This window comes from Amblyomma americanum, chromosome 1 (genome assembly GCF_052857255.1).
Source record: "Amblyomma americanum isolate KBUSLIRL-KWMA chromosome 1, ASM5285725v1, whole genome shotgun sequence".
NCBI classification, from domain to species: domain Eukaryota; kingdom Metazoa; phylum Arthropoda; class Arachnida; order Ixodida; family Ixodidae; genus Amblyomma; species Amblyomma americanum.
The window spans coordinates 435,850,042-435,861,438 of NC_135497.1; the positions used below are offsets into that span (position 1 = coordinate 435,850,042).

An 11,397-nucleotide genomic window follows, 5' to 3' on the forward strand; every position below is an offset into this window, starting at 1 on the left:
GTGCTAGATTACCTTGGGCAGGCCCGTGCCGGGCCTCCGTTGGCTGGCCCGTGTCGGGCCTCTGTGGCCTGGCTCGTGCCGGGCCTCCGTGGGCTAGCCCGTGCCTGGCCTCCGTGGGCTGGCCCGTGCCGGGCCTTCGTGGGCAGGCCCGTGTCAGGCCTCCGTGGGCTAGTTGGGCCCCTGTGGTCTAGCCGTACTGGTCCCAGTTGGCTTCTTAGGTGATAACTTGCGGGAAGTCAACAAAGGTAACCCATATAGAACCAATAGCTGTATGCCTTTGGGCCGCCCACCGACCCAATTAGACTTAATGCCCACCTTGCCAACCCAGAGAGGCTTTCTTCACTTCATCAGTATTTTTTGTGTACATGTTACTACTGAAATTACAATGCAAGTAAGAATGTTTCTTATTTATTTATTTGTTTTTGCAAGACATTTTGTGCATTCTTGCATACAAAGCCCCATTAACTTGGGTTAAGGGTCTGCCCCCTTCATCCGAACTTTCCGACTGCCATCCCAGTCCCTCGCCCCCAGCACGAACGCAGCCACTTTAATGTTGCCTTCCATGGTGGCTGTTGGGATTCTGCGCTGCATAGCAGATGTAAACGTGAATAAACACACATCAAATTGATATTCAGTATGGTGGATAAAAATCACTTTACAAAGTATTAGTCACATCTTTCACGAAATGCTTCATAGCCGTATGCAATGCTACAATGTGCAATGCTTGAAATATCAGCAAATTTCGTTTGCTGGTAATATCTGTAACCATAATAAACATAAATATCCATAATAATAATAACCAAAAGGTGCATGAGCCATTAAAAGAATACAGACACCTAAATTTATTGCGTGTTTTCTTCTGTCAAATGATGCGTTAGATAATAAAATACAAGAATTACCAGGTAGTACTTGCCTACAACCCCGCTAAAGAATTTATAATCGAATTTCTTCTCGCATACTGTTTTCGTTTCATCGACCGAACGCCGACATCGTCAAGTTCATGTTTTGGTCACATGATGCAACTAGAAAAACTAATACATTCGCTGATATGTAGCTTTAATTGACTACGACATTTACTCCAGCCTCTTCCAAGACCTGGAATGACAAAAAATGACCTCTCAGCAATAATATAACCGATTTTTATGCCTCATGTGAATTAAACACCAACTACACGTCACAGTCATCGTTCGACTGATGCAACCGAAACAGCTTCAAGAAGAAATTAAATTGCAGAAAAACTGCACTGTGTGCTAGTTGGTGTTGATGCATAGTGGTGGTTCAAAAGCGCAAACACACACGAACCATGTAAGAGACTAGACACACAAACCAGCACTGAACTTACTACAGATTTTTTATTAGGAAGAAGCACGTCATATATACACACACGAAAAAACAGTGCATAAGCGCAGTGTCAACAAGACTCCTAGTGCTAGTACAAGAAAAAAACTGCTTTAAAAGCACGTGAATATCTGCAGAACCACTACCCACTAAGTAGCATATTGATTTCCCGAAGCGATAATTTAACAGATGGCATACGCACGCACCCATTACTTTTTCTGATAATATGAAATGCCTCAGCTACTTCTCTAGTGCGGTGGTCAGAATGAGCGAACAAGACATCAGTATCGTCAAAAAATGGCGTACATTTGTACGTGAAACAATGCTTAGCTAGGTTAGTTTCTTTCCTGAAGAATTAGCGTGCTCCATGAGCCGCGCGGTAATGCAGCGGCCAATTTGACCTATGTAGGTAAAGCCACAGGACTGAGGGATTTGATACGCTACGCCAGACTTACAGGGAACATATCTGTTTTCATAATTTATGTTGCAAGCATTTCGTCTGCGCCCTTCATGCTTTCTTTGAACTGCCGCCCCCACTCTCCAGCTTGTTAGGTGCAGGGAACAGAACCTTTACCCCATTATTGCTTCCCACTCTTTTAAGTCCGGTGCGATAGCGTGTGGACAATGGCATAACCCACAACCTTTCTTCTCCCTTCTTCCGAACCCTTTTCCAGCCCCGAGGTACTTGCAGACGATTTCAGCTCATGGAGGACTTTGTCTACACTCGAAACGAGAACTGAGTCCCAGAAACCAGCTTCCCTACATCTGTCTATTTGGGCTAAGAGACTGGGCATCATTTTATGATAAGAGTTCTTTACTGCCAAGCCTAAGCATCCTGTAACAATGCCACTTTTTTCAAGCTTTGAATAAAAAGGAAATGTAATTAAAAAGGGACTTTTCACTTCTAGGGGAATACTGCCAACAGACATGGTTGGGTTCGGAAGAGAATTTTAAATCAAGGAATTGCAAGACTCTTTCTTGAGGAACTTCATATGTGAACCTCAGCCCCGACCAATTACGTGCAAAACTATGAACATTTGACACAAATTCGGGATTCACGGACCTAGCCAGCACCAGGTAATCATCCACATAACAGAAAATGCATATGCAATAACCGGCTAGATCAGTCTCAACGTTCATATCAACCCTGCTTAGATAAATGTTACTGAGAATGGGAGCTACCTTGGCAACTATGCACACACCCGATTTTTGCATATAAAGACGACCATCCCACTCAACACACATGTTACATAGGTAGTAAGATAAGAGTTAAAGAAAGGATCCTGTTGTGATTCCACACTCAATTTGGAACACGCATTCATCGCTCTCATCCGTAATACAATGCTGAACATAGTGGATTAGTTCAAAGTCTGGAAGAGAATAAAACAGATCAACCAAATCTACGCTAAAACCATCACATAGTGCCCGGCTCTCATTTCGGAGGAAATCCACTACGGCCTCAAAATTAGGTACGAGAAACGGATCCTTCACGCGAAGTGACGACAAATGTTTGCGAAGATAGGTAAATACAAACAACTGCCAAGAATTGTGCTCAGATACGCTTACCCGCAAAGGAACTTTAGGCTTGTGCATCTTAGCACTAAAGAAAATTTCTAGCACTGATTGTTCAGCTTCATTCACTTTCTTTGCTATACCTACATACTTAAAACTTCCGAAGTAAAGTCATCGCCTTCTCTGAACATCGGTGCTAGAAATTTTCTTTAGTGTTAAGGCGCACAAGCCTAACGTTCCTTTCCGCGCAATCGTCTCTGAGCACAATTCTTGGCAGTTGGTTGTGTCTACCTATCTTTGCAAACATTTGTCGTCACTTCGCGTAAAGGATCTGTTTCTCGTAAATAATTCTGAGGCAGTAGCTGATTTCCACCCAAATGAGAGCCTGGCACTATGTGATGGTTTAAGCATAGATGTGGTTGATTTGTTTTATTCTGTTCCACACTTTGAACTAATCCAGTATGTTCAGCAATGTATTACGGAGGACAACAATGAATGCGTGCTCCAAAATGAGTGTTGAATCACAACAGGTTCCTTTCTGGGACTGTTATCTTACTACCGTAGTAACACGCTTGTTGAGTGGGATGGTCGACCTTATATGCCAAAATCGGGTGTGTGCATAGGTGCCAAGGTAGCCCCCATTCTCTGTAACATTTATCTAAGCCGGGTTTATATGAAAGCTGAGACTGATCTAGCCGGTTATTGTATACGCATTTCCTGTTATGTGGACGATTACCTGGTGCAGTCTAGGTCAGTGAATCCTGAATTTGTGTCAAATGTTCTTGATGTTTTTGCACGTAATGGGTCGGGGCTGAAGTCCACACATGAAGACCCTCAAGAGAAAGTCTTGCAATTCCTTGATTTAAAATTCTCTTACGAACCCAACCATGACTGTTGGCAGTATTCCACTAGAAGTGAAAAGCCTCTTTTGAATTATAGGCCCTTTGATTCAAAGCTTGTAAAAAGTGGCATCGTTACGGGATGCTTAGGCATGGCAGTAAACAAATCTTATCATAAAATGATGCCCAGTCTCTTAGCCCAAAGAGACAGATGTAGGGAAGCTGGTTTCCGGGACTAAGTTCTCGTTTCGAGTGAAGACAAAGTCCTCCATGAGCTGAAATCGTCCTCAAGTACATCGGGGCTGGAAAAGGGTTCGGAAGAAGGGAGAAGAAAGGTAGTGGTTATGCCATATGTCCACACGCTGTCGCACCAGATTAAAAAGAGTGGGGAGCAAGCATAGGGTAAAGGTTCTGTACCCTGCACCTAACAAGCTAGAAAGAGGGGGGGCGGAAGTTCAAAGAAAGCATGAAGGGCGCAGAAGAAATGCTTGACACATAAATCATGAAATAGATATGTTCCCTGTAAGACTGGCGTAGTGTACAAAAACCCTACCCTTTGGCCTTACCTACCTAGGCCAGATTGGCTACTGCGTTAACGTGCGGCTCATGGAGCACGCTTATTATTTAAGAAACTAACCTAGCTAAGCATTGTTTCACGTGCAAATTTACACCATTTTTTGACGATACTGATGTCTTGTTCGCTCATTCTGACCAGCGCACTAGAGAAGTAGCTGAGGCGTTTCATATTATCAGAGAAAGTAATGGGTGCGTGATTACGCCATCTGTTACATTATCGCTTCGAGAAATCAATATGCTACATAGCGGGTCGCGGTTGTGAAGATACACACATGCTTTTAAAGCGGTTTTTAACTTTTACTAGCACTAGGAGTCTTGTTGACATCGCACATGTGCGCTGTTTTTCCGTGTGTATATTTATGACGTGTTTCTTCCTAATGAAAAAGTCAGTTGTATGATCAGTGCTGGTTTGCGTGTCTTGTCTCTTGGTCCGTGTGTGTTTGCACTTTTGAACCACCACTATGAAATGAATTATTAAATTATTTAGTGGTCGTACATGTAGAGAATGTCTAACGCATGGTTTGAAAGAAGAAAACGCACAAGCAAAAATTTGGTACCTATAGTCCTTTAATTTTTCATGGCTACTCAGTAGTTCATTACGGAAGTGCTGAAAACCACACCAGGCAGAATGAAAGTACCTTTTTCCTGCAATTAGGTGGTGTGTTCACAAAATGTCTATAACCTTCAGAAGATTCACATGTACTCACCAAAAATTGCGCTGTACAGCTGTAGGTTCTAAAATGCTTCTTTTTCGCCCCGCCCCTTCAATGTGTACATAAGAGCCACAGGAGTCGTCATTAGTCTTCATAATAAGTTTTGTAGCCTCATCAGCTGACTCACTCCCAATGAGTGTTAGCTTTTTGATTTGAAATGGATTATAAAGATTATACAATGTGAACTATGCCATGAAAACCATACATTGAACCATTCATATAACTCCCTCCTCGAGGAACCATGTGCAAGTCAACAAAAAATCAGGAGGATGTAGAACAGGATAATACAGATGACTCAAAGAGACCTATGATCACAGTGGTGTGACTCAGCCTAATGATAACAAAATTCTCTGTTGTCTTCTAAACGCCCATCTTTGCATCATCATATTAACTTCCTTTTATGCACGACTCAATTGCATACTCTTCCCAAACAATAAGATAAGGGGGAAAAAGTGAAGCCATTACTTTAAGGCCACCTTGAACCATGGCAAAAATGTCGTCTAGAGCTAAATGATTGATGTATGAACATAACCGTCAGCTGCCACTATGAACAGCAAGGCTAGTGCTTGTGCGAATTTCTTGTAGTAGGCTAGATATTATATACAGCAAATCCTCTTTAAATACACTTGTACAAAATGAAGCTTTCGGGTCTACAAATCCAAGTGCAACATGAGGCAATTTCGAAGTCCCAACTTAATCTGAAGTGGACTCACCTTATGTAGAGGGCTCAAATTAAACTACAGCTGAACAAAACACTATGCATCAAAATTATAATAAAAGGAATCAATAAGTTGCCAGTAGTTCATAGGCACAATTGAAAGAAATGCCATATACCCAGGGGACACGGGTTCGACACGGGTTTAGACACGGGTTCTGGTGTGACCGTGCCTGGTGTTCCGACCAGACCAGGATTTTCAGACACGGGTCCTGATGTGGCGTAGTGTGGTGTGCTTTCGTGTGTTCTGGTCTGGTTTTCTGTGCTGTGACCCGGTTGTCTGATACCGGCTCTGGTGTGGTTTCGTTTGGCGTTTCCTGGTGTGGTCGATATACCATTCGATTTGGTGTGGTTGGTATACCGTAGAATGTCTTGATTGAGATGCTGTGAGTTTAGACACACTATCGTGAGAAAAATTAAGAGATCCCAGCGAATGCATGCCAAATGGTGTAAAACGGCAAGCACTCCTGATGTCGAGTCAGGGTCACTAAAATCCATCAATCCCGCTGCGCCAGCCTTGATGGCACGAGCTTTTCATCAGATGGCACCTGCACGCAGTTAGGCATACTGCGGCACACACTCGCAGCTTCATAATTTTTTACATGACGGTACACTGGAGCATGCACATAACCACATCATTTCTGTTCTTGCCGAAGACGAAGAGCAAGCACGTATAGTAAACAAAGAAAAAATGCTCACATTTGCACAAAAGCAATCTTAGCTTCATTGGTAGACAAAATTGGCAGTATAGTCAAGATGGAGGCCCCTAGCATCATAACGTGCATCTTTTCTGACAAAGTCGAATAGGTTGAATTTCCCTGATTGCAGCTTGACTCCAGCTGTGTAGCCACAATGCCTGAAGAACAACAGAAGGAAATCACGAATTTGTGTGAAATACACTATAATAATCACAGTGTAAAGACGACCAGCAAATACTGATATTAAATTTATCTCAGTGGTGCGAACCTACAGTACACATTCAATACGACTTGCAATGCCTGTGCAGTACATCAACTGTCTTCTGCTTTATAATAAATCAATGCTACTCACATAAAGCACCCCACTTGCATTAATTTGCTTGAAATCAGTGTCTGCATGAGCAAGTATTTCAAACTTTCATTCACACAGTACAACGATGAACACGGATAAATGGAAGACACCGAAAAACACCTTGAGGTGCCTCCTCCCTTGCCCCTGTTCATCTTCATGCTGTGTGATTGAAAATGTGAATTATTGCGTTGTGTTTTTCTTTTGTATTCATAGCTCACTGCCTATATTTACAACACAGTTGGGTACGCCTGCATCATAACTTGAATTCCTATAATATTTTGGCATTGCAGCTGATATTGAGCACGACAGTCCTAACACAGTCAGGCTTTCTGAGACAATCAACAGCACTCTAGCATCTCCGGTAATTTGATTCATTACCAGGCTCAGAGATACTAATACTTGGTAGCCTAGAGAAATAAATTGATATGAAAATTCTACTGCTGCAGAAAACAAAAATAACAGAAACTAAGCAATTACAGAAATGATTACAAGATGCCCATAAAGATGGGCACAAAAAGGAGATAAGATTTAGTTCGACTAAAAAAATATCTGATGCAAGTATACTTCTGGGTGACAAAATCCATGTATTGAGACTTTTTATGCGCACAGGATGCTGAACTCTGAAGCACTGCATGGCTGGCTGCATCTATTTAGAAGACCATTCCTCTTCATTTCTTCCAAAAAAGTGGCAGCAAAGCACAAAAAGCAGACTGCTGAAAGTTATTTTCAGCTGAATGCCACATACAAAATGACAAGGTTGGAATGTTAATGATTCGAAAGGAAACCTTAAACAAGATGCGATGAACTCTGGCACTGGTAAAACCCCAACAGATGTGCAAAAAAAGCTGCCAGAATATTTTTCCTGCTTAATGTATTAAAACCAATGCTTCCTGAGCGCACATGAGTTTTGTTTATGTATAAGCTTGCTATACACACCCTGAGCCTCTGGTGATTTTGACTTTATGGTATCTGCAGACAATTGCACACATACAAAACCCACACTAGATTCTGCGCAATGTGCATTGCCCGCTATAGTGCCTAGCACGCACTGTCTTCCAGTGAGATGCACTTCTTTTGGTCCACCCAGGCGTTAGGGTTCCAGTTATAAAAAATGTCCGAGTTGATTATGAGTTAAGTGAATAAGCTTAACAAGTTGACTGGTTCTAAGCAGGCAGATCACTTGCAAGAGCCGCATCTCACAGCAAGGCAGAAAACAATATTGGCTTCAGGACACTGTAGTGCAGGGCTCCAAATTAGTTTAGACCAAGTGGGGTTCGTTAAGCTTCGCTGACATTGTATGGCAGACCGGCGCCTTTTCCAAAGTAGCAATGTTTACTGCCACACATATACGTAACTCACAAGTCGCATGATTCCTCCCAACATGTATGCAACAAACTATTGCAACCGGTTCGAGCCATCTCTACAGGCCCCACTGGGCCGTCCCTGCTAAGTGTGAAAAAAGTGGCTAAGATATGCCTTGTCATATTCAATGCTACAAACTATTTGTACAAAGCATGCAGCAAAGCAAACGAAAGAGTGCTCAAGCACACCTATGCTTGAGTAAAAAGAAGCCAAAATCTTTTTACATGTAAACTGAAGTAGCCGAAGTTAGAAAGAACGTGACTTGTAAAACAGCATCCAAAACAGCTAGACAAGAGAGCAGAGAAGGTAAGGGCAAACAGGGGCTCATTATGGGCTACATGATGGACTCTAACAGCCACTTCCATCATGGCATCTGACAGTTAAACAATAGGCCAGCTAGCATTCAACTCAAGCTTATTTTCATGCAAAATGCTTTTAGTGATGGCTACAAGTTATAACATACAAATTTTCGTTGTTAAGTAGAGGCAACCAGAGAATTCATGCACGATGGCAAATGTGGCGGAACCCACGAATGCCTATACTGAATCCGCATCACTTAGGCTTCACCACCTAAAATCCAAGCTTCAGGGCAAATGACTGCTAAGTACCGTCCGTCTTCTGTTTCCATGGCATGAGAAGTACATATTCACTAAAAGTGGTTCATTATGAGTAATTTCTCTGATTCTGCACTGCCGCACTGTACATAGAGCCTAGGCTTTTAAGCTGCTTTTGTCCTCACACGAGCTAACTGAACCCATCAATTAACCTCCTGTAAATAAGCTTTCACATGAAGACAACATCTACAATTATTAGATCACGCCTTGTATGTTTGGCATTATCCTTTGTTTGGCGCTTTCATATTATAAACCACTAACAAACATGAGTCGTAATTCTCACATACAATGATGGAGTGAGTATATGCCCCTGAGATAAATCCAGCTAAAGCTAGCAATTACCTCTCAGTGCATCCATTATTCACACTCCAGCGCACAAAAGTACACGAACGAAGAGGATAGACACCACGGACACCGGACATAATTTTTGTGCGCTGGAATGATGTCTCATAATTCTTCCCAGAACCGACTATCCCACCCCTGTATGCTTAGCTTTGTGGGGAACCTTTTCCTTGCCTTCAGCTCTCACCTCCTGAGCACTTGCCACTGGAACTGCATAGTACAACTGCTTCAGTTGACCAGATGGGAATGCAGTTCTCTTGTGAAATACTGCATCATTTGGGATTCCCTTCACGGTGTCAGACATTGCCTTCTCTACCTTGAATTCAGATACATCGAAATGAAAAAGAACACGCATATAAAAATTCTTAACCATATTTGCAGCCAGGAATATGATAATAATTGTATTTGTACGCTTCACGGCAACAACAGCAGTAGGCTTTAACGCCTGTTGAAGCAAGAAAGTAAGAAATCATTTCGTTTATTACCAATACAAGACTTGCACCTTGACGTTGATGGTGTCATGCAATAGTGGTGAGTGCTGATAGCAGTGTGAATTACAAAAGGCGACTGCTTGCTTCGAATTTTAGAACATGCAACTTTAACTGCGCAAATATTGAAAAAAATTGACTTCATCCTTGAAAATCCCAGATTAGTATGTGTGGTACAAATACTGAAAATAAAAATAGTAGGAGCACTGCCAGTGTTTAAATCAACACGCAGTGACTGGCTTGGATTATGGTTTGGTTTATATGGGTTTAACGTCCCAAAGCGACTCGGGCTATGAGAGACACTGTAATGAAGGGCTCCAGAAGTTTCGACCACCTGGGGTTCTTTAGAACGCTCTGACACCGCACAGTACACGGGCCTCAAAAATTTCGCCTTCATAAAAATTTGACCACCGCGGCCGGGATTGAATTCGCGTCTTTCGGGCCAGCAGCCGAGTGCCATAACCAGTCAGCCACCGCGGCGGCTTCGCAGTGACTGGTAAGAGCAATTTTCTAATTGCAGTTCTTGTCCATGCCCTTGTCAAGCAAGGCAGTAATGCCGGTTGACCTGCATTAAATATAATGTGTCCTCAACATGCTGCCTAGTTAGCAAAGTTCTTGTAGTAAAAATTGAACGAAACATTACTTAATTTTTCAGCTAGAAGCGCATGAGCTATTTATATAGTCCAAGGCAAACAACTTAGTGTCTTTGAATAGTGTTCAACGAGGGGCACATACGCAGAGACACTTGACTTTCTACTGTTTCCTTATACAAAGTAATACAGGAGTGCATGGCCTGGGTGTTCTTGCTAAGAAATACAAAATATAAATCGAAACAAAACTGAAGGGCAAAGAAAAATTAGAGACAAGTTCTGTCATTACACCTTATGTGACACTAGAGAGTACATGTTCATAAAGAAGTAGTAAAATGGTCATTTTGAAATTTTGCACAATCATCAAATTGTCATGAGCACAGTCAGTATGCCTTTTCTTCACACAAAAGCTTTCCAGCGGCTCCAGTGCACTTCAGTTTCTTTTTAGTACAGTGCCTTTAAAAGTAGAAATTGGTCAAGGGCCACAAATTGGTAATAACTGTGTATCACCATTTTCATATCTATGCTTCATTACTTTTTAACACAACCTCCAATATGATCCACATGATTTGCTGCAGGAGCAAGATTCCAGTGTGCACCACTCACATTCAATGAAGGACCTGGCTGTCTTTTCCAAGTGTTATACGAATTTTCACGATGAAAGTGCCGTTTAGCGAGTTTGACAGCAAGCAAACACATGATTTGAACCAAATAGCATACCCGCCGCGGTGGCTCAGTGGTTAGGGCGCTCGACTACTGATCCGGAGTACCCGGGTTCGAACCCGACCGCGGCGGCTGCGTTTTTATGGAGGAAAAACGCTAAGGCAACCGTGTGCTGTGCGATGTCAGTGCACGTTGATCCCCAGGTGGTCAAAATTATTCCGGAGCCCTCCACTACGGCACCTTTCTTCCTTTCTTCTTTCACTCCCTCCTTTATCTCTTCCCTTACGGCGCGGTTCAGGTGTCCAACGATATATGAGACATACTGCGCCATTTCCTTTCCCCGAAAACCAATTATTAACCAAATAGCATCAGGAAATTTTAAAGTGGTCCGTAACATTATGCTTGTAACAAGAAAACTTTATGTGTCAATACTCAACAACGTTGCCATCAGATCTCAACTTTGGTGTGCTCATAAAGGGAGGGTAGGGTGCTTAGTTATAATGACCAATTGTCAGGGCTGGTACACAGTGCTACCTACTTCAATGATGAAGGATGTGAAAAACTATTCTCAAAAATCTGACATCTGGCATTAAGG

At 42.4% G+C, this 11,397-nt stretch overlaps 1 long non-coding RNA gene across 1 annotated transcript; it reads right to left on the reverse strand.

Moving 5' to 3' along the window:
- Positions 1 to 444: 444 nt before the first annotated feature.
- LOC144103973 (uncharacterized) lies at positions 445 to 9,376 on the reverse strand. Its single transcript, XR_013308393.1, has 3 exons — positions 9,249 to 9,376; positions 6,393 to 6,549; positions 445 to 585 (listed from the first exon to the last, which is right to left on the reverse strand). It is a non-coding gene; the product is annotated as an uncharacterized LOC144103973 (long non-coding RNA).
- Between the last annotated feature and the right edge of the window lie 2,021 nt (positions 9,377 to 11,397).